General features: G+C 35.0%; 1 pseudogene; it reads left to right on the top strand.

The window, feature by feature from the left end:
• Window positions 1–24,322, top strand: part of LOC136833858 ((E3-independent) E2 ubiquitin-conjugating enzyme UBE2O-like) — a 189,212-nt pseudogene that overhangs the window by 142,734 nt on the left and 22,156 nt on the right.

Raw genomic sequence — 24,322 nt, 5'->3', positions numbered from 1 at the left:
GATCCCTCAATGAGAGGGAGAGAAAGAAAGAGGGATAAGTATATTGATTCTATCCCTCCAAGGGTAGGGTATTACAATGCCAAGATCCTCTTCTGAATGAATTCTCACTTTAATTTGACAAAAAAGTATTTAATGCAGTTAAGTTGGCTCTTCTAAACCGTGAACTCTGAAATGCAATGAAGGAAGCAGTTCCAGATGTTACATGCTGTAAGAGCAAATAACAAAACACAGGCAGTGTCAGTTAGATTATGATTTTGGTTAGGTTAAGGTAGGGTAGAGAACAGGTATCACAAATTCTAGGATTGCAGTGAAATTGAAAGCCAGAGTTTTATAGTTTTAATGGTTGTAGGAGAAAGGTGTTATTGGGTTAATTAAACTTTTAAAACTGCTATTTGGAATAATCAAAACTAGATGTGGTGTCAAAGGAAAAGCAAGTGTACAGATTTGTATACAGTAACCCCCTGTGTGGGGATGGTTGTCCCCCCCACCCCCGTGAATGAAAGCTAAAATCTGTGAATACTTAAAACCCTCTAAAAACACTTAAAACTGCCTATTTTGATAGTTTAAACACAAAAAAATTTCAAAAAATGCTTATACCTGAGTATTTTAATAGTTTTATCACAAAAGTGTATTTAGTCACAAAAATTGGAAAATACAGTAAAATGAATAATTCTCAGTGAAAAATACTGCAAATGGGTAATTTTCCACCAATAATGTGTATATTTGTTTCAGAGAAATCCATGAATAGGTGAGTTAGTGAGACTAATACAGGGTTTTACAAACTGTAATATAAAAAGTAAATTTAGGATGGCAAGTTGTATTTGCCAGTAACAGTATATAGAACTCATCAGCATAGAAGATGCATTCTGACTCTGTGGAGCAAATTTAGGAAAATGTTTAGAAGCTTCTTACCTAACAGTATTCAAATATCTGTATTACTCTGAAGGAGAAAAAACTGACTCTGTATTTTTAGGCATTTTAGGTGATCTGCCCTTCACAAAATATGCATTTCTCTAAATTATGGTAATGTCCTTTGCCTAACTCAGTGTCCTGACATCTGTGTGTGTTAAGATTCATATCTAATACTGTAATACTAAGACTATCAAAGATGTATATTTCACCATTATTATTTTTATATTATGGCACACAAAAAATTAATAATACAGAGGCAAAGCACAATTTAGGTATGTTTACTTATGAAATCTTTCAGACTTGTGCAATTGAATAAGCGTTTGTTGGACTAGCTAAAAAAAGTACACATATACATTCTGTAATTTTGCTTTCTCCAGTTTTGATGGCTGGTAGATAAATGTATGAGGGCAGTTGTTATATTCACTATTAGTTTTTAATGTTTATTATCGATGTGCTTTTTGTAATTTCTAGGGCTCAAAATTATTTATGGATTTGCATGTACGTAAAGATAAATTACTTTCAAGTTATTATTCAAGGTATTTTTTATTTTATAGGATACCGAAGGTGCTCAGGGGGAAAACAAAGAAAACATACAGAGTAATTCTGTTTTCATATCCCATGATATAGTACAGGAACCTGCTATATCAACTGAAATGGTAAGACAAGATACGTATTCAGTTTTTGGAATTATTATCAGATCTTTTATTTCATATAAGTTATTGTGTTTGGTAAATTGCAGATGAATCGTTGTGACATTTCACCAGTCTTTCGGTTTACCTTACAGCTCTATACAGAAAGAAATATTGAATAGTTTTCCAGGTAAAACCCAAAGGCTTTGGATAATTAGAAGTAGATTGTCAGTTTTTACTAATAAATTCACATCATGAACCTAATAATATCCAAGTCAGTGCTGTGTAAAATCATACATTATATTTTCATTTTTCCTGATCAGCATTAAAGAGTATCCAGTATTTTGGGCTAGTGATCCATTTATCATTGGGATTTTTCCATTAACAACGTTCACCATGTCTTTTGGCTTCCTTTAAACTTGAGTTTGTTCCTGTGTTTTGACTGGAAAATGCTATTTTGTTGATTCTTAACATTTCAAGTAAGAATTTATGGTAATGTTTTAAATTTCATATATTAAAATATTATTACCATAGTGGACAACAAAATTTTTGTTTGATCACAACCCTGATTTATAAATTTGCTGTTATACATGTCCCAAATACTCCCATGTTCATCAGCCTTTTTTATCATAGAATATGTAACTGTTACAAGCTCTGGTTATGTTAGCAAAGTGTCAGTTAGGCAGGAGTTACTGTTCATTTTGCCATTGTTTCTAGAATTGTCAGCTTCAAAGAGATGCACCTGTTGTTGTTGTTAATTTTGATTACCTGAGAATTGAGCTTTTATTGTTATTTGGTTTGAAGCTTTTTATAAGTTAGCAGGCCACAACTTATAGTGGTTTGTTAGCCAAGCTAGTGCCCATTTACTGAACTGCCACAAAACTTGCACATTATTTTATGCATCCCTCCCTTTGCTGTGGGGATTTGGTAATTTAAAGTATTGTTTAGTGTTCAGCTTTGTATTTACTCTATACTAATTTTTGTAAACAGGAATTTTATATTCACAAATATTAAGCAACAAATAGCTTTCTATAAAATTGACCATACCTTAGGAATAAATTTAAAAAATGAATTATAATTCAAATATGGGCATGGCATTTGTTTCAGTACAGTGTAAACCATTGACCAACATCTTCTGAATGGTAATGATAATTATTTTTAGGTAGGCAATTTTTTTTTATTTATTTTTCCTTTTCAAAACTTTTTTATTTCAAGTGTTTTGTAAAGCACCAGAGAAAGGAAACAAGTCAGTCATAAGGTTACCTAATTATTTTCTTCAGTAACTCATTGATGCAATGAGATTTTTAAGGAGAAAGTATCTGTCTGTTAGGATTTGTTGTTTTTTTGTGTGGTTTGTGTAATCTGGCTTATTCTGTACAGTATATTTGTGTTCTTTTAAGTGCTGGTAATGTTCTATTTTGTGTGTATTTACTGTAACCCAGTGTCCTGCACACTTGTAAGGCCTTCTGTGTAAAGACCATCTGGCATTTTTTGACCTTTCATAGAGACCACTCACCTTCTTTGAAAGGTCTGTTTGCTTTTCCTCACTTATGATATTTGTATAAGAGGGTCATTCAACCAGTGGCTCTAATACAGAGGAGGAAACACAGTTGGAATGGCTAATCGTTACTACTGGTGAAATCATTTATAGATTTTTTGGTCTCCAAGTCGGTAATGGAGTCATCTTCATCACCATTGGATGATGTCTGCTTGGTCCTTGCTTTCTGCCTCCTCTTCATCCATGCTGATAGATTAATGCCACCTGTGCCTGTTTCCAGGTATTTGTTATTGACTTTCCTGTTTGGCTTCATGCCCACCTCTCACCTACCTCTTTTGTAGATTTTTACAGCCAAAATTATTTATGCTGATTTGCATGTGTAACTTAACTCCTGATAAACCCTGTTAACTGGTTTATTATTTGACTCTTTTTTGTCTTAGCCCCGTCAGCAGATGTTACCACAACTGGAATGAATTACATTAATGACTAACCTTATGCAAATGCATTGAGACAGATGATAGAAAGATGTAACCCTATAATGCCTCAACTGATGATGGACATGTTATGGATCATGGTTTTCTGAGTCTTATTATGATGATCACCTCTGCCATCTAGTTTAGTGCCACAATCACAGCTTAAAGACTTTCTTCTCCTGGACCCCAGTCATCAGCAATCACTCCTGACGTGATTTTTCAACATGGGTTACCATCCAGCCTGTTCAAGGGATCCAGAAAGAGATATGAGCTTCACCTGGGTCTTCCATTGCCAGAGGTCACACCCAAGAGAATATGACGGTTCTTTGCTCCAAGATGACTTCCTCCAGCCATGATGAGTATCATGACTATGACCATTCTCTCAGTCAACTTGAGTGACTGGAATCAAGCAAAGAGTAATTATGACAAGGAATCTAGCTGTGACTCATCCTGGGATTAAAAGGACTTTACCAATAGCAGGCAGCAGTAGTTGTCCATAAAATTCAGTGAGGGGAGCAGTACATTAAAGATGCTGTTCATCTTCATCTTGGGGCACTTGCCAAGCAGAAGCAGTCAGTCGGCTATTTGCTTTAGGGACAGTCTCAGTCATTGGCGAATTAGAGGGTGTCACTTACCTCATGATTCCTCAAGTCCTCAAGTGATGTATCTTTGCTTATAACTTCTTTAGTCTTTACAAGGAGAAAGAAGAGACAGTTATTCAAAGAATTGGATCATGATATTCTCGATTCATTCCTTTTCCCAGAAACTGTTGCTAGGGAGCTTTGAAAGTAGTTAACTATTTTTTTTTTGCAAATTTTTTCCAGATGAAATTTTTGGCCAAGTGCAAACACTCAAGGTTTGTAATAAAGCTTTCAAAATGAACAACAAAAATGGAGTTACTCTACTGATTTAAGAGGTATCACACTGAAATGAATCGCCAATAAAAGCTACATAATTCAATACAGTATTTGAATTATTATCTACATATCATTTGCATATTTAATCACCCTACTACTTTATAATAAAACATTGTAATAACATAATAGTACAGTATTATAATAGTAATGAAAATAACAAAATAATTGAAATACAAATATAAAAGGGAGAAAATTAGTCAGTTAAATGATTAGCAGGGCACTGGTATCGTCACTAGCAGCAATAACATTTACTGAAAAGGGTTAATAAACTTGTTTCATTCTTGGGTCATCTGGCCTATTGTATCTAACAGTGTTGTTTAGGATCTTAGACTACCTTGTTTTGCGACTTTTCAAAATGTCGTTTTTATCTTAATTTAATTGCATCATGCATATGGTACAAAATATTTTGAATTCACATAAGTTATTACATTGACAATTTCTTTTGCAAAAGTCAAATTGTACAGCTGCATTTAAAAAATGATAATTTTAATAAAACTTGCTGTACTTACTGTATCCATAGAAATATCATGTGTCTGTCATATTATTTTGTATAATATGGGCATTGCAGTCATGAGTCATTTGCATTGTTGTAATATTTACATTATTAAACTAATCTGCAGATAGTTTTACAAACATCATCATTGCCAGATTTTATATAGTACAGCATTAGCATGAATTTCATTGTTGCTGTCAGTTAGATTGCTAAGTGGATGCATTTTTTTTGTAAAGCAACAAAGTAGGATGAAAAAATGCAGTATACCATTATTTATAAATGCAGTAAATTTTAAATGAAATAAAGATGTGACTTCACTAGATTTGGACTTTGCTTTTGCCTATTCCAAAACATTTTGCAGCCTGCATGTTATTCATTTCTTCAGCTGCAGCCTAAGTTTATTAGTTTATGCTTTAAGACCTTCTCCATTTTGAAGGGGTGAATAAAAATCTGTTGCATTTTGCCCCAGAAAGTCATCTTGAGAAGGCCAAGTTTTTAACAAGTTGACAACTGTCATGCCTATTGAACATATTCCTCTTGGCCTATGAATCAGTCAAAAGCTAACTTTTATGTAATATGCATTATCAGTGAATCTACCAAAACTTAGACAGGCAGAGTAAACAAGCTTAGGATAATCTACTGAAAACAGATTTGCATTAAGCATGGCCTAGTGTGATATACCAAAAATGCAACTTTACAGTGCGTGAGAAATGTGTTGAAATCATGGTTTGAGGACAAAATTTTAAGGGTTGCATGATACATGAGATTGAATGATGCAAGAGTAAATATGGTAGCACTGGTAACCATAACCCCTAAGCATACCTAAACCTAACCGTTGGATTATTAGACGCAAGGTGATATTTGGAGAACATAAAACATTACATTCAGTTTAACTGACAATTTCCATATTTGATAACCTTTAGCAAAGTTTTTTATACCAGGAATGGACTGCAGGTGCAATATAAGAATTTTGATCTTTTATTCGTGGAAAATTATGATACAGTAATTTTAACTATGTTTAAGGACAAAATGATGATGTCTATATGGTTAATTTGATTTACTTTTCTTTTTTCCTTTTACAGGACAAAGCTCAAGTGATGGAGACAACCATCAGAGAACCTATTCTCATAGAGTGAAGATTTGGACAAACTGAGTAACTGTTCAATTGATTTAGTATCATCAGTTTCATCAGTTGCCAATGGCAGCTTGTCCTGACAAATGGAAACAACATGGATGCAGCTAATAGAAATATTGTATCAGATGAAGCAGCCAATGAAGCACTGATAGACTCTATCATTGCAAATGCTGTTGCAGCTATCAATGGGGATGCTATAGTTGATCCGACATCAAGTAATAGTCTTGATGCTGTGCTAAGTCCAACTGAAGGTAAGTAATAGAGGAACCCATAATTGTTTAATCCTCCACCCGAAAGAATGTTGAGATTAGAATTAAAACCATAAAGAGAGCAGACAGGCAAATCTTTTTAATAACGGACTTATAAAACAATAATTACTCGTTGTTTAGAAATGTTGGTAAATTATGGTCGCATAAATGACAGTTTTAAGAATAATTGAATTGTCTTTCAGACCATGCTTAATATTTCCTCTCTTTTCTTGGGGTACTTTGAGAATTATAGGAACATGTGATTTTCAAAAAGTCTTCATTTATTCTATTTTGTCGTTTCATATTTGCTTGTGTTTGTGTGAATGTAATTTTGTATCACATATAAATACTTCCAAGCTAGATTAATAATAACACAAAAGAACAGAAGAGAGAGGAGTTTATGCAGAATACAGGAGAGATTGTCTAACCCCTCTGAAAAAATCTGAATTATAAAAAATTACAGTATTGATGGTGATGAATATTAAGTTTAATTTTAAAGTCTCTCTCTCTCTCTCTCTCTCTCTCTCTCTCTCTCTCTCTCTCTCTCTCTCTCTCTCTCTCTCTCTCTGTTAAAACATTTTGTCAATCCCTGTACAGACAAAACTAACATAACCACTTCATACACCCATAAAGGTTCTCAGCATACACACACACACACACACACACACACACACACACACACACACACACACACACACACACACACACACACACACACACACACACACACACACACACACACACACACACACACACACACACACACACACACACACACACACACACACACACACACACACACACACATCTTCGTTCAGGCCTTTCTCTCTGATGTATCTTCTCTCCATCTCTGTAGCACTTCAGCATGTATTATTGAATCAAGGTAAGAATGCATGGAGTGGTGATTGAGCCAATATTTCTGTGTGGAAATGAAGTGTGGTGGTTAAATGCAAATGAAAGGTAATAGATGAAGCTGTTTTAACCTACAACCTTTGTCCTCAGTCCAGGTTTGCAGGCATACACGGTATTTTTAATTGCCTTGCTTCTCTTTCTTAATTTAGTAGCTGTTTTCAGTTGTTTCAGTGAAATAAATGTGATATCACTGTACTCATGCTATTATCCTATTTCTTTCTATCAGATTTATGATGCTTGTTTGAAACTTGAGAAACTTTCCCTCTTATTTCGAACACCTCCAAATTATACAAACTTTTCTCTTTCACCTACACTAAACTTTTTACCACCTGTCTTAAATATCTTCTCATGTCTCACCTTTCCAGTTATTACACTACATACATTTTTTTTTTCATAAAGGAGACCACAGTATCTCAGCAGTTTCAAAATACATTTCAACCGTAGCTTCCATTGACATCTCAAACCTCATTTCAGGCACATGCACATCCACTATCTTTTCTCAACCCATTTTCTTACCACAACTTTGCACTACACCTGTATTTTTATGTACTGATACAGTATTATTAGTCTTATTCCAAACACTCTGAAAACGTTTTTACATGCTGCATTTAAAGGAAGTGGACTACCAGTGGAAAATTATGTTCCAAGCTCTGAACCAGATGGTAAGAATTTCATTACCTGTATAAACTTTCTCATTTAGGTTTACAAGAAATACTTCAATATACTGTACTGCATTTAGGAATAGGTTGTTTTTCTTTTTCCTTTTGTTGAAGCTTAAAGTTGTTTTTCATTCAACTAACTTAGTCATTCATTAAGTGCATTCCATTGGTTTACATATCTTCCACATACTGTTCTGCTGGTGCTGATTACAGTTTATGCTAGTATTAAAGATTGGAATTTTAGCTGCTAAAAATGAGATATTATGTGAGATTTTAATTTTTTGTTAGTTCAGTTTGTATCTCTATATATCTGTCATCATTGATTCTCATGGTTAGTAAACTTTTTACTCAACAATATTAACTTATGGCTTATTTTGTAAACTATATTATAAAGGAATCTTATGTGTAAGTATTGCTTGTTTTCATCCCTATGACAATGCATTAGGTACTCATTATAGTGATCATGCACTAACAAACAAGAGTGATACAGATGGAGGTGGGGGGATAGGATATGCCCCTTCACACTGACTTTCCGTATTGATCTTTTGGCTATGATTGTGTCTACAGTAGTCGTATCACTCATGTTCTCTCTTTTCACATGCCTTTTTTAGGCTTTCCATGTTTTTGTGATTCATTTCATCTTCCATTGTCTCCTACACTCACCCTAAGTAAAATGGAGCTTTTGTGTGTGTATTTGGTGTGATTTTTGAGATTTTTGTGGTACTTTGTTTTTTGTGCTTGCTGGCATAGAGAATAAACAAAAAGCCTCATCATGAAGGTTGTGATTAGATCTTGTAATCATTGTATGTCTCCTGTGGTGTATATCCACATTCTTTTTGTAGTTCTTGCTGGGGAAAAGAGTGTTCTCATGCTTCTCCCTGCCCTGGTGTGTTTCCTGGTCTTCTCCTCAGTGGGAGCATTATGAGAGAAGGCAGAGGCAAACAAGAAGGATGCTGCTTCTAGCCAGAAGTGATGCTTGGTCCTTCTAGAACCTTCCATTCCCCTATTCCCCTACCCTCTCTCCTCCCCTCTCCCATGGGGGAGGGCAGGGGACACGTTCACCGGCAGAGTTCGATCTTTCCCAGGTAGGGTTGGCCCTTGGTGCCATCCAGCTTAGACTTGAGGTCTGCTTCCATCTTGTCTCTCAGTGAGCTTTCAGGCTTACATTAAGTCGAGGCTGCTCAGCTCATTCAACTAGTGCATGGGTCATTCGCCTCTCCGTGACTCTTATGAGTTGCACAGGGAGGGGTTGGTGCAACCCTCTTGGAGCAAAAAGCAATTACGTCTCCAGTTGTGGCCAAAGTGTTTGTCCCCCATGATGTAGTGCAGCATTGAGTATGGGGGCCCCACTCTCTTGGTTCTTTTCTGATGTGATGGCTAGTTTTCAAGAGGTGCATTGTGTTCTTTTGTGAGCTTGGTCTCAAGGAGGCACCCCCTGCTGGAGCTTTACCTTCAGTTTTTTGTTTACAGCGGATGGTCTGGTTCTGCCGGGAGGTGAAACTATGGATCAAGGCTACCCTGGTCTGAGTATTCCTTCAATGTTTAAGCTGAGATGAACTTGTTGATCTTGGATCAGTTATAGTTCCTTTCAGCCATCCAGATTGGGGATCTAGGTACTCCCCTCTCTTTGGCCAGGCTACAGAAGTATTAATTGCCAGAAAGGATATGACTTGCCTCTCCCTATTGACATTGCACTGTGCCACCACACTAATAATGTGGTCAATAACATGGAATTAGTCATGATACCAACCATTCAAGCCATATCTTGGTTAGATATGGTATGGGTGCAATGACTATGGCTTATGAAGGATTTCCCCTTTCATGCTTGCAGAGAAGATCAGAAAATGGTTGGTTTCAAGATCCCTTTCAAGATGCCCTCACTTTCATGGTGTTATGAGCTGACACCATCCTTTGTGGACCAGCAAAGGTAGAGGCAGAGGTGCCAAAAGGCAAGATAAACTGATGTTGCGAGCTGCTATCTTCAAGTTGACCCAGGAGCAATCCGTTGATGCCTTCTTGGCTAATCTCCCATTATCCCACAGTTGGGATCCAGAGAAACCTCAGTGGTCAAGGCCTCTTGCACCCTGACTCACATCAAACAAGCTGAAAGGTCATTATATTGCTTCAATAGATATAACTGCATGATTTTACCCATCCAAACAGGGTAAAGACCAAGAGAGAGTCAAGACTTGAATAAGAAATAAATACCCTCTCCAGCAATAAACAAATAATTTGTAAAAAAAATACTAGCAGTTGCAGGTTAGTGAAATTAGTGACCCAAATCTTGAAGAGTATCTTCTGACCTGGTACCAGTGAATATCTCAGGGCCTATGCCCCTTTGAGACTTCCGTGCAATTTTACATCAGGTATTTTTTATAACTGTGTGACCTGCAATTTTTGTCAGGTCCTTATGGATTTAACTTTGGGGTTACTGTCATTGTGTGTGGATGCAGATGCTGTGCAGTTTTCTCCTTACAGGCTTTTTTTAGACAGGCAAAAATTTTGTCAGAACTCCTTTTTTTAAAAATAGTTATTGGTCATTGGTCTGCTATTAGGCAGAAAGTATTTTCTTAATACAAAGAATTCAGGTTCAATTCTAAGCTCATGATCTTAGTCGGTGACCACCTGTACATTATTTTCATTACATTTGAATTTATGATGATGTTTACTGAAATTTTCAGGGCAGCCAATTAACCTCCTGAGTTTTCAATGTTCTCTATTTAAGTCTTTAATAGCATAAGAATGATGTTTTATTTTTCTGTTAGAATTTCTGCATAGTGACCCTGGGATTACATCCTTAACATTTGACAATTGAAAATCTATTTCTGTTAATGACAGGTTATTGTAAAATGGCACCCACCCTGTTTTTTTCATTCTTCCCTCCCATCTCCAAACAACTAATCTTTGAGTAATTTCTTCTGGTGCCTAACATGGAATATTGTATAAAGATGTTGAACTATGGTATATACAGTATGTATATGTATATATATATATATCGCATATATATATTGGGACTTTTGACATATATATCTATAGGATATAGGTATCTGTATTTTCCTATTGAAACTCCATATATGGAGCTTGTATATTGTTAACATCCAGCATTTCATTTGTTTGCTTATACTTCTTGTATCTTGCTAATTTTATATATTAAAATATGGTATCTTTTCAGCACTGTGACACGGGCCCCTGTTCCACCGCTAGATTTTCCTTTGTCAAAATCCTTTTTGTTTACAGTGGATGGCATGGTTCTGCTCCGGAGGTGAAACTATCGGTAATGGCTACCTTAGTCTGAGCAGCTCCCTTAATGTTTTGGCTGAGATGAACTTGTTGATCTAGGATCAAATAGTTGCTGTGAAGCCACCATTGGGAAAGCTTCCTCTCTCTTGGCAACCGCTACAGAAGTATTAATTGCACAGAAGATAAAATGACATTTTTCTTCCTATTGTGACATTTACACTGTGCCACCTCATTAATAATGTGGACAATGTTTGATTATTTTTTATCATGATATCTTTGTTTAATGCCAATTTTGTTAAATATGTTGTATTTTCATTGAATGACTATCTCTTTAATTGAAGGGTTTTCTTGCTTGGCACTGGAAGACCAAAAATTGTGGTTTATATTTTCTCTTCTTTCATGGTATGAGCTGGCACCGCAGACCAGCCAAGGTAGTTGGCAAGGGTGCTATCAAAAGGCAAGATAAACTGATGTTTTATCTGCCATCTAAAAGTTGACCCAGGGGAGCAATCCGTTACCATCGGTCTTGGGTTCGAGACCTCCTCACCCACAAAAAATTTGTTCATATTGTTAAACTTTTTTTTTTAGAGACAGTAGTCTGATAACTAATTTTAGGAACTGGCTATGTCTTGACTGTTGTTGCTATCAAAAAGCTGAAAGGTCATTATTTATTGCTGACAATAGATACAACTGCATTGATAAAATTAAGAATGTATTTAAAAGTAAAGAAACTATTTCATAGATTAAGGGTTTGAATACATATAAATAAATGAAACAATAAACAAGATACTAAAAAAAAATAGTGTCTCAGTTGAGAAGACTAGTGAAATTAGTGATCCAAATCAAGGCAGAGAGTATGGTATTGTAAGGTACCATTTTGATCATCATCATAAGGTAACTATGCAAGTGAGACTGTTCAGCAATTTTACATGTGAAAGGGATTTTGGACTATAACTTTGGTGGTCTGCAATTTTACTTCAGGTATTATAGATTGTAACTTTGTGGTTATGACAAACAATATGGATCAGATGGCTCTGCAAAAGTAGTACCATACATCATTCTGTCAAGAGGCAAAAAAACTTAAAGGGACCATTTACTTTTTTTGAGTAGTATTGGTTTAAAATCAGAATACCCTAGTAATCACATTCTGTATTATACAAAGAATATGAGGGCATCATAATCAGACTGAAGTGATCTGCATGTCCAAAAGCCAAACCTGTACACTGATTTTCTTACGTCATTTGAAACTTGTTATGCTGATGGTGTTTAAAGAAATTTTTGCAGTTATAACCTGTTGATGTAAATAAATGTTGCCCTACCATAGATAACAGTTATAGTAGCTATAATTATGAAGGGTTATCAAGTTTTTATGCAGTAGTTGAATCCCTGGTTTTTGACATCTGTAGATTACACATCTTAACATTTCATACTGCAGCTGCTGGTTAATGGTTTTTTTATTGATTTTGTTGGCACAGATACTTTTATGCATTTGTTTGGCTTTTTGCTTGCAGTTTTATCTCCATACAACTAATCTTTGAGGATAAAGAAAATCTTCCTTCAAGTCTGTAATTGAAGAGGTGTAGCAAAAGATGTGAACTATGGTATATAATATATATATATATATATATATATATAGAATATATATATATATATATATATATGCGGGTATTTTATTATTGAAATTTGATATATTGACTTGTATATTGTTAAATGTATCAGTTTTATTTGTTTGTGTATACTTCATTTTGCATTGCTAATTTATATATATTAAAAATGGTATCTGTTCAAGCATTGTACCACATAGTCGGTGTACAAAATATATCGTTTATATACGCGCATGGCGCCGCAAACTTGATGTTGCATCAACAAAAAAGTAAAATAACTTGAAAATGGATTCTTACTGAGCTCTGTCAGTCAAAAATTTGTCTTAACACAGATAACTTGATGCAACATCAAGGTATATTCAAAACAGTGTTAACGTATTGCTGAAAAAGGTGACCAAGATCAAATCCGCCATACATCAGTGACGAATTTAATATAAATGAACATTTTTTCATATGACCTAATTAGGTTGTCTTTACATAGTTATAGAAATATAAAGATGCAGACATGTTTGATAATTTTTTATCAGTATACATATCTTTGATTAATTAAGAATTTTGGTAAATTTTTGTGTATTTTCCTTGAATAGGATTAGTTATTTCTTGTTTTGTTATTAATTGTCTTGATCAATTTTGAAGCTGTCAAAATGTAGTCATATTCTTTTTTCTTCTCATCAAAGGTTTTCAAGTGTTGGAAGCACCAGACAGCCATAAATTCAAGTTGACAATGTTCCAGCCAACGGACCCAACTCACTTTTATCGCATTACTGCGAAAGAGATGAAGCTTTGAAAACATCCTGAGAACCATCCAGTATTGGGTTCGAGGATATGAAGACCGCATTTGTGGGTAATTATATTATTTCATATTGTTAATGAACCCATCTTTTGTTTTGAGAAAACAACCCAGAACATGTATTTTCTGATAAGCAATTTTAGGAATTTTATGTATTGTTTGTTGCCTATTAATGGTGTGAATAGAAATTAAAATTTTGTCTTATAGCCAAGTAATTTTTCTCTTGCCCAAGCTCAGTTGTTTCTTTACTTCTAAAGCTGCATTAGTATTGATATTGCTTGGAAGAATTTTCATTTAGTTCTGCATAAGGAAATATATTTCATACTTTAAAATGTGTACAGACATATCATTGATGATCCATATTATTAAGACAAGAAGATACTAAAAGAACAAATTGCCCCACCTCACAAGATTGGGCATTAATAGTGAGAATCCCAAAGAAGAATCAAGTAAAGTTAAGTTTCAACTCCCAAATTATATTTTGATCATCATCATAAAGGTGTTTATCCAAAGCTTTAACCTGAAAATTGAATTGGATGTGAAATGGATTCTCTTGACTCCTTGCCAAAATCTGCTATTATTTTAAAGCTCCTGTCATATCTAGTTTGCCTTCTAACCCCTTTTTATGACTGGACAGTCCTTTCAAATTGAAGATTGATTTTATGCCACCTCTTAACTAATCAGCCACTAACACTACATCTTTCTGTCACTTTCATTTGCAAAATACAATCTTGACCAAAGTTTCCTTGAGTCAATTTTTAAAATGTATCTTAACCTCTGTTATAATAGCTGAATTTCCCATGTGAAAAAGATCCCGGGTTTGTCCCTGATTATCAGTGGCCTCAGGTTATTAGCAATCTGTTGATCACTTTAATCTGAGTTATCGCTGAAAATCCATTTCTAGGGATTGGCACTGTTATCACCAGATGTATTTTATCAGCTTAGACAAATTATTATCATCATGCTGTTATAGGCAGAACCCCACCGATAAGCAGGGACTGTCTGTAATTCCTCCAGGAGTTTAGTGTGAACAGTGAAACCCATCCTTTTTAAGGTGGTTTTGTGCATCTGCAGTTGAGAATTTAGTTTTTTCCAAGAGTGAAAAACTTTTATAAGTTTTTTCTTGATTTTGTTTGTGATCAGAGCAATTTTCTGGATTTGGTTTGGCTTTTTCAAATGGCTTTTTTCCTTTAGATAGGATGTCTTCCAAAGAGTCTAAAGAAAAGTTGTTTGAGTCTGTAAAGCAAGGTGTAGCTAGTGAGAAACAGAGACAGCCATGAAACTGCAAATCGATGCTATAAAATGAGCCGACAAGTGCAAGAAAAAATGAATGAACATAAGGAATTATTAGAAGAGGCTATTGGTCAGTTATTTATTTTAATGATTGATTTGAGTTATATGGCCAAAAAGCATTTTTATACAGATAAAGCCACATAAGAGCCAAAAATTCACTTAAAGACATCTTATTGCTTAATGGATATTGCTTGTCGCCCACTGAAACTAGCTTTACAAAATAGGGCTTTATTATAGAACCACATGGATTAATTAAGCAAACTTACTGAAAACTAGTTTCAACTGGCAAAAAGTAAAATAAAGGAAAATGGATTTTTGGCTTTGAGCTAATTAGTACTGAAAATATTAGTCCTAATCAAGACAGATACCTCATTTGTTGTGAATTGTGGTTGCAGATTTAATTGCTTCTTCAAACTAGTTTTTATGGATGGAAATGATTTCAGTGAATGCTGAACTGTGCTTGATGTTTCTGGCACTGACGATGCAGATTCTTTCAAGCAAGAGCTGGAAATAGCCCTGAGTTTTAAACCACTGAGAGTTTAAGGCCCTCCTAAGGAAGATTGATAGTGAAAATAGACTTAAACACAAAACCAGTTGGAAACTTGAAGTGGCAACAGGACCTACTGGTATTGTGGAATCAGTCACACATTATAGCAATCAAATGAAATTCTATCAGGAGAAATAAAGACTGGAGAGAACTCTTGAACAGAAAAGTGCTGGATTTCCAGGCTTGAATTAGATACAGGTGTGGAAAAAAGTATCCAGATAACACGTTCACATTGATCAGTAGTAATTAATTAATCACAAGGATGAGTCTTATATCAAAGAAAAATAAAAGAAAAATTTTATGTTGTTTTTCAAACACAGTGAATAATATTACAAGTGACAAAATAAGGGAATATGATTTATATGTTTTATAGTTAGGACTTTTCAAGAGATGATATAACAGTTAAAAAAAAATCTGTGATAAAAGGGGTCTTGTATAGCTTTAGTGAGCCATATAGGGCTTGTTACAGCCAAGCCAGAAAATAAAACCTGTAAGATATTTTAATTTAAAACTCATGACGAAACTAATTCCCATGATAGAGATGTAACAAAAGGGCATCCAACACTGAACAATCAGTATGTTCACAAACAGATTTAATAGTGAAAACAAGAAGCTAATATGCTCATTTACACTAAAATCAGTCCACACTTTGTAATAAAAATGGGATGAGATGAAGGTGATTGGTCCTAACTGGAGATTTAAGTGCTAACTAGCTATAAGCCCTTGCTGGTTGACACAAATTACACCTCAAACAGTTAAGAAAAATAAATTGACTAAAAAACCTTTACAAAACAGATTATGAATAAAATAAATAAAGGAGCTCAGCACTAATGAATGATACTAGTAAAGAAGGTGCATAAAAGAACTTCAGAAGCTACTATCAATCCAACAAAGTAAACAGAGGTGCCATGTGCAGAACTAAGGAGGGGGGTTTCACTGGACACATTAGTGAAATTTTTCCCAGGGTGCAAAGAAAAAAATGACATAATTAAAAGGAGTGAAAATAAAATACAAGATAATGAATGAAAATTAAAAAACGGTATTCTTAGATTGCTCAAAAAGTTTTGGAATCATTGGAACTGTAAATTATTAAGTAAACTGCAGGAGAGCTAATGGAATGTGAGCACATGCACTAACCTACCTGAGCCACCAGATTTTGGTTTTTCTTGAACAGTTGAATTGATATGTCTGGGATTTGTGTAAATATAACAAATAGGTTCAGTTAAAGTAATGGCTATGTTATTAAACAACATTTTCAATAGAATAGGTCTGATGGTAGTATCCAGATGGCTCTTCCCATAATCTCACCTTCCCCACATCCACTTATCCTACAGTTGTACTGATGACACCATTCTGAACATCCTCAGTTTTGATTTTGGGTTTAGTTATACTAGGGGTAGTCCTGGCCCCAGCCATGTTGCATATACATGTAATGACTTCTGGAATCTCTTGTGAATCTGAAACCTTGAAAATAAGTGAAGTCATTGATGATCATGCACAAGTTATTACCTCCATAGGACCATTGAGACCTAATTCAGCAAATAATCCCAGTGTGTGGTAAACTCCATTCAATAACAATGGATTTATTGCCAATTAAAAGCTTTACCCTTTAATTACTTTGTCTTAATAGCTTTAAGTTTTGTTTAAAGCAAAGGTTATACTTTTCAGGATCTCAGTCACTTTAAACTTCCTTTAAAGCAACAGAACATTGCTTAACAAGTTCCCTTCCTGTAACCCTTTCTGTTTAGACCCTCCCATTCTGCAGTCTTTAAGTTAGAACTGGGGACTTTGGCATGTGTCATGAGTCTAATGAGAGCCTCATTCTGCAGTATGGGAGAAGTACTTGCCAAGACACTATGTTCCTCATTGATTGAAATTTAAGATGTAAGGATTTAGGAATTTTTCCATAAACTAAGTGAACAAAATACTTTATACACAGGATAGTGGTTTGTTTCTATAAAACAAAACTTTGAGGGTTATTTTCTGAGCGCAACATAATGACTGGTAATTGGTCTTTTCTTTCAGGATTTGTATTCTGTCATGATCCGTGGACCAGAACGAACTCCTTATGAAGATGGGCTCTTTTTCTTTGACTTCCAGCTGTCAGCAGATTATCCTCGTGCACCTCCATTGTGTCACTATGTCACCTATTGCTCGGATAAATTGAATCCTAACCTTTATGAAGATGGAAAGGTAAAACATGAATTATGCTGTATTAAATTAGTTATCAGTTTTTCCTTTATAAATAGAGGAAGAAGGTAATCTTGCATATGCTAATGGACATTTTTGTAATGATGTTTTGTACAGGTTTGCATCTCTCTTCTTGGTACATGGAGTGGAAAGGGAACTGAAGTATGGACTAGTCAGAGCAACCTTCTTCAAGTTATTATATCTATACAAGGTAAATTAGTATTAATAAATGCATACTTGAGCCTTGTAGAATATTGCTGTTAGAGTAAGAAACTTATTTTATCTTTGATATCACATGATAATGTTTTTCAAATCATCCTTTGTGTTCCCACATTCAGATTTCATAATCTTACTTGTTATGGCTTGCAGTTGCAAATCTTTGAAATTACTTATTACCCAGACTAACTGAACCCTCTTGACAGTTTTTGTGTAAATTAGGCATTTATAAATAACATGTACCATTGCAATCTTTTTTCTTGGTTTATTATAATTGTTTGGATACATGCTTTGCTTCGTAAATTACAAGTGGTTTAATTGTAGTTCAATATGCATTGATACCTGAAAAACAAAAATCTTTGGATACTTGTGGTGGTTAATTTAAACTCACTAGTATCAATAAGTTGACCAAAAACATGATTGTAGTTTTAGCAGTTAATCAGTCAGCCTGTGTGGTAAAACATATCTAGATGCATATCTGAAGACTGATCTTAGCATATACCACAGATCTTAATGATGGCATTAGCTGTCTTCCTGAAATCTCCATGATGGCCATCCAAGGACCCCTACCCAGGAGGTGTGTTGTTAGTTACTAAAATCAGTCAAGTCCTCAAGTGGTAGACTAGTTTTGTTTCCCTCTCTCTTGCTTTAGAATTCTTAGCATATCATTTTACCAAGTTTACTTTCTTGTTTTGGAGTTTCAGGTTCTTATCTTTACCCAGTTTACTTTTTTACAGTTTGTTTGGTATATGTGTACAGTAGGTTTCATATTGTTTTATATGCATTTAGGAGGATAGGGAGGACAGTATGTGTGCTATTTCAGTTTTATGCATGTTTCTCCATCTTAATCCTCACACTGTTAGAGCCATTCATTGTACAAGAGAGGGTAAGGATGCCTTATGAACTTTTCCATTACCCCACCTTTCTCCATCATATAACTTGCTATGTCTCCTTTCTTTGGCTCCTCCAGGAGGTTATTTTCTTTATTACCCCTTATGCGTTTATTCTGTTGGGGTTGAGCAATCTGTGAGAACCTTGCATTTCCTTTTAGACACAAAATATAGGCAACAAATTACAGCACTCAGATTTATTCCTGTCCTTTTTGTGTACAGATGGGTTTCTTTTAAGTTGTTTGATTTTTGCTACTTTGTTTTAGCCTTCCATGTGATGGTTTTGTTTGGCTGACCCAACCTCTTTGAATGAAGCATAATTGACCATTCTTGCTGTTTTTACGTGAGCCATATGATAAAGTAATGATGCTAATCTAGTCTCTTTCTTCCTAGATGCTGTAACATCACATGTTAAAGATCACAGTGACTGTGTGGATATGATTTAGTGCAGGCACTTTGTCATTGTTAATAAGTAGGAGCCTACTTACCCTCTTCCCAAGTGCCTTTTCACCATTTCCAGAGAACTGTAGTGTATCAACTCCTTTCCCAGTCAGGTTTTTATTGGTGATTTGGGTGGAGAGTAAAGCAAATAGTGAATGTGGAATCAATCTGTTGGGAACTTACAGTAGCACCCAACCTTCTTTCATTGGCTACTTTATATTATCTTCCCATTATCCTTTGGAGGATTTGTTAGTATTCCAGGCCTTTGTGGATGGTGCAGAGGATAGCCCTTGTTTTAAGGAAACCCCCCTCCCAAACTTTTGTTTGGCAGATTGGGACCATAGGAAAAATCTATAATTTATCCTGTGAAAATGGACTTGGACCTTTTCTCATTAAAATCAACTTGCACTCTTTCCTGAAATGTTGATTAGGACAGTTTCCCTCTACAATTGCCTTCACCCTTTTAAAGACATTCAAAACCATTCTCCCTTTAAGACAGTTTCAGTTTCCTGGCAGTGATCTTGAGTCTCTCCAGATCTTTGTTGGATATCTTTCACCCTCACAGTTGGTTTATTGGGAAAAACGTGCAATTCACCTTAACTGTTGGTGTTTTTAAGGAGTAGATACAGAAAGTAGTCAGCCGAAGTGAAGTTAATCCTTAATGCTCCTCTTCCTGTGAACATTTGAGATGTTTAGGCCTCAGTTTTGAAGACTGTATGCTAACATTTAGCTTCCCAAATGTTTTGCATTGGTTTAACTTTGTCTTCCCTTGGTGAATACCTCAGGATGTCTCTTCAAGAAAATTTTATTTTTTAAAAACTAAATTTTTGCATATCCATTACTTATAATTGTCCACATTCAGTCTTCAAATTCTCCTAGACATTCCATTTCTGAATAAAAACAATTAGTATATCATTTATGGACAGGTTGGCAGCAGGCCTGCTGTTCCAGGTAGGTTAAAATGTTGGTTTGTTTAGTCTGGGTGTGGCTACAATGGGACATCCCTTGAATGATATGTTTGCACACAAAAAATCTTCTTTTTTAAAGAAATACATTTTTTGCTGTACCATCCCACTATTTATACTTGTACAAGGGAGACTCACACTATTCAAGAACAGCTCAGCTGGTTTGAGCAGTAGGTTCAATTGCAAGGTCATGGGCTTGATTTTAGCTAAAATCTCAGTGTTCTGAAGGACAGTCATAACTGTAGAGGTCAAAACATCTTGCTTTTCTTCTTTGAGTTTGTGTTAATTTTCTGAAATGAATATTCAGATCCTGGAGGAGCCCTCATATATCAATGAGAAGGAGTCATGTACAGGAGGAGGATGGATTTTGGCCTGCTCCCTTGTCCACCACTAACTACAATTTGGATTACTCACACAAGGTCCCTATGTAGTTCCTAGAGTGTCATACTGTATCTTCTCCTTTTACTTCATGTCTTGGATAGCTGAATGAGACTGTGCTTGTATTAATTTCTATGGTTATGTGATATAATGAATGTCAAACTAATACAGAGGGTTTTCTTGCCTTTTTGCGTGTCAACTCTGTGATAGAGGTTGACTTTCTAGCTCTACTGTATAACAGTGTCTTGTCAGCTTAGGGGAAGGGCCTGCCAAACCAACCTCTTGTGGTATTCATCCTTCTTTATCCTGTCTTAGTACAGTAACTGGCCATCAACTTAGCTTTGAGTTCATTAGAGAGAATTAGAGTAAAATTAGGTCACACTGCTTGGTGTTACTGGCAGGTATGTTATTTACTTATTATCTTGGATGTTTTACCCATCTCCAGATAGGTTCCAGTTTGATGGCTATACTGTAGTCTTAATGAGGCAGTGAGCATTCTGGTACGTATTTAGTTTTAATGTACTTTTTCCTTGAAGTCTGATTGGCTCTTGGCTAAAACTACTCCATTATAATTTAGAGTATAATTATGATTATATTTTCAGGCTTAATCCTAGTCAGTGAACCATACTTTAATGAAGCAGGCTATGAAAGGCAGAAAGGAACTCAACAAGGGAGGGAAAATTCTAGGATGTATAATGAAATGGTTGTTTTGAAACTGATTCAAGCTATGGCCAAAGTGATTCAGAGTCCACCTGACATATTCAGAAATGAAATCATCCATCATTTTCAGAAAAAAGCATACAAGTAAGTATGTTCTTTAGAATTTTTATCACACTATTCAGAACATTTGTACAAAGGTAACAAGAAGAATTAGGTTTATTTATTACTTAGAAGTGTTTGTATTCTTTGATAAATTGTATTTTGGCATTGTTAGGCTTTTAGTTACAATTCAGAATTTTTCAGGCTGGTACAAAGGCTGGAGTGTTGGCTCGAGATATCTGAGAACCACAACAAGTTGCATCCTCTGTCCCCTACTACTCCAACAACCTTTAGAGAGATTCATCGTTCTGGTAAGTATTGTTTCATTTATGTGCACATACAAACCTAATATTCTTATTATTCAGAAGATGAAACTTATTCATATGGAACAATCCCACTGGGGCCATTGACTTGAAATTCAAGCTTCCAAAGAATATGGTGATTCATTCAGGAAGAAGTAAGTAGATAAAAATGTTTTAAAATGCAAGGAGAATGGTATTAGGGTAGTAATGCATTGAATCTTCGCTTGAACTTCTGAATTTCCAATTGCACAACATCCTCTGGGAGGCTGTTCCACAGTCCAACTGTGGGAGGAATAAAGAAACTCTGGAACTGAGAAGTTTAACAGCGAGGCACATTTACTGCATATTGGTACTGCTGTTCAGTGAATCTGGTTGCTCTCAGCAGATATAAGGGATCAGGGATCAATTTAGACTGAAAGATCTCTGTTAAAATGCAACTCATGAAAAAGTGACAAATGAGACCATCGGACAATGGTCCAAGTCATAACTGCTGTTAGAAAATAGAAACCTACCCCCACTAACAACTTTATCTAAAAGGGATAAATCTCTTGCAGAAGCAGACATCCACACTGGAGAACAGTATTCTAGTAAAGGAAGTACAAATGACTTAAAACATGTTGCATTGATTTTATCACTGTTATAAATATATGAGGCCTCACGAACAATACCAAACTTTCATGCAGCATTTGCTGAAACTTTTATTAGATGTTTCTCAAAGAATAGTTAAAGCTTCAGACTCATCCAGTAAAATTCCATCCACCTGAGGGGGAGGATGGGGTGGGAATTCTGTATGAGATCTGCTAATCAACAGTGTTTTTGTTTTACTGGAGTTCAGCCTCATACCCCACCGGCTACACCATTCACTGATCCGGTCCATGTCCCGATTAAGGGGTATGCCCATCTCCAAATTTCGAGGAATTATCAAATTTTAGTTATTAACAGGTTTGGACTGGTTTGTGTGTAAATAAACATTTCCTGAATTGTTATTGCTAAAAAAATTTTTACATGGGTTTATTTACAATTTTGTTCATCACATTTATTGCCCTGTGAGCGACATTGAGCGACAAATTGTCACATAATGTGTGTATGACTTTTTAATTCTGAATAGGTGGAAGTGAGTTATTGACTGTTGTGGACTGTTTTATGTCTAAATAAACATATCCTGAAGCATTTTTTGCTCAAAAAAATTTTTTATTGACAATTTTGTTCATGGCTTGTATTGCACTGTAAATGACAAATTGTAAAAAACTTGTGAAAAATATTCTAGTCCTGTTTAATTTGAAATCATCAATGTACTTTTGTCACCCACTAAAATATTCCATTCTCTCTAGTGGTAGCGTTGAAGAAATTTAGAGATCAGAGTAACTAGCTCAAAATGTCCTGATCATCTCGGGACTCATGACAGTGGCACCAAAAATATACTGAGCCCAACAATTTACTTATAATGTTTTGTATTTCTTGATTGACTATTACAGCTTTGTATTTATTGACTTTTTATATTTCTTGACTTATTTTTAAAGTAAAATAACCACTACATGTAAATAAACATGCTATAAGCATATATAGAGACATTTGCAAATGAATAGCAATCTTCCTCATCACCATTCACATGTACAAAAGTTCACATGTACAAAATTTGTTTTCAAAATAAATGAAATCAGGATATCTATACAGTGTCTATTTTATGGCAAATTTTCCTTTTAAATTTATTTTGTTTGACAAAATAGAATGAATATTTTGATTATTTTTATTTCAGGGAATTTTTCAAGATATCTCAGCTTTCTAACTGTCAGTTTTATAGTTATAACAAAATGCAATATTTTTTTCTATTCACTACTTTTAAAAATAAAAGAAACTATATATCTATAATTACAAGTTAGAAAAATGATTTTTTTAGTGCAACTTTTTTTTTTGCATATGATTTTTGAAAAATGATGTAAATTCTTTTAACTTCAAAATTTATAAACTTAGAGGTCGAATTTATTTATTTCATTACTTGTGTATTTTCAGTATCAGTTGAATAATAAGTGGTAACAATTTTAAGCAAATCCCTTCAATCATAAGGTAGCTACTGTCACCTACTTTGATGATGGGAGCTTTATGCTGTCGGCGGTCCCCTTAAGGCTGAGGGCGGCTTCATTTCTCATAAGTGGAGACTTTACTACACCCACAATTGTTGCATTATCAGCATACTGAACAATCTTGTTTTCCTGGCCAACAACCATATCACTTGTATATACTAAAAATAACAGTGGACCAAGAACACTGCCTTTGGAACTCCAGAAACAATAGGTCTTGGTTCTCTAAAGGTCCCATCCACAGCAACTCGCTGCTGCACACCTGTAAAGAAATCTTGAAGTAATCCTAAAACATATCCACCCTCTCCAAGATTCTGAAGTTTATAAATAAATGCCTTGTGATTTCTAAATCGAAAGCAGCACTAAACTCTATTTGAATTACTCTTCACTCAAAACCCTTGTCAAGGTTCCCTTGCAAATGGCATGTCAAGTCTAAAAGAGCATCGCAGGTACCTAACTGCTTCTTATATGCATATTGACTATCAGCTAACAATCCTTTAGATTCCACATACTTATATAGTGGCTTGAAAATAAGTTTTTCAGCAACTTTGGAGAAAACAGGGAGAACAGATATTGGCATGTAGGTACTGCAGTCTGCAGATATGCCACTCTTTGGAACAGGCACTGTACAGTATTACTGAGCTTGTGCTCATGCGCAAAGATACTGTACTATATCAACATAAAAATCTATAGAATCTACTAGTCTTGGGAGACAACACCCCAGACACTTTTTTAAAAAACAAAGGGAAGAAA

Source organism: Macrobrachium rosenbergii, chromosome 52 (assembly GCF_040412425.1).
Source record: "Macrobrachium rosenbergii isolate ZJJX-2024 chromosome 52, ASM4041242v1, whole genome shotgun sequence".
NCBI classification, from domain to species: domain Eukaryota; kingdom Metazoa; phylum Arthropoda; class Malacostraca; order Decapoda; family Palaemonidae; genus Macrobrachium; species Macrobrachium rosenbergii.
The sequence above is the reverse complement of the archived record's forward strand: the minus strand, read 5'-3'. Positions and strand labels throughout refer to the sequence as shown.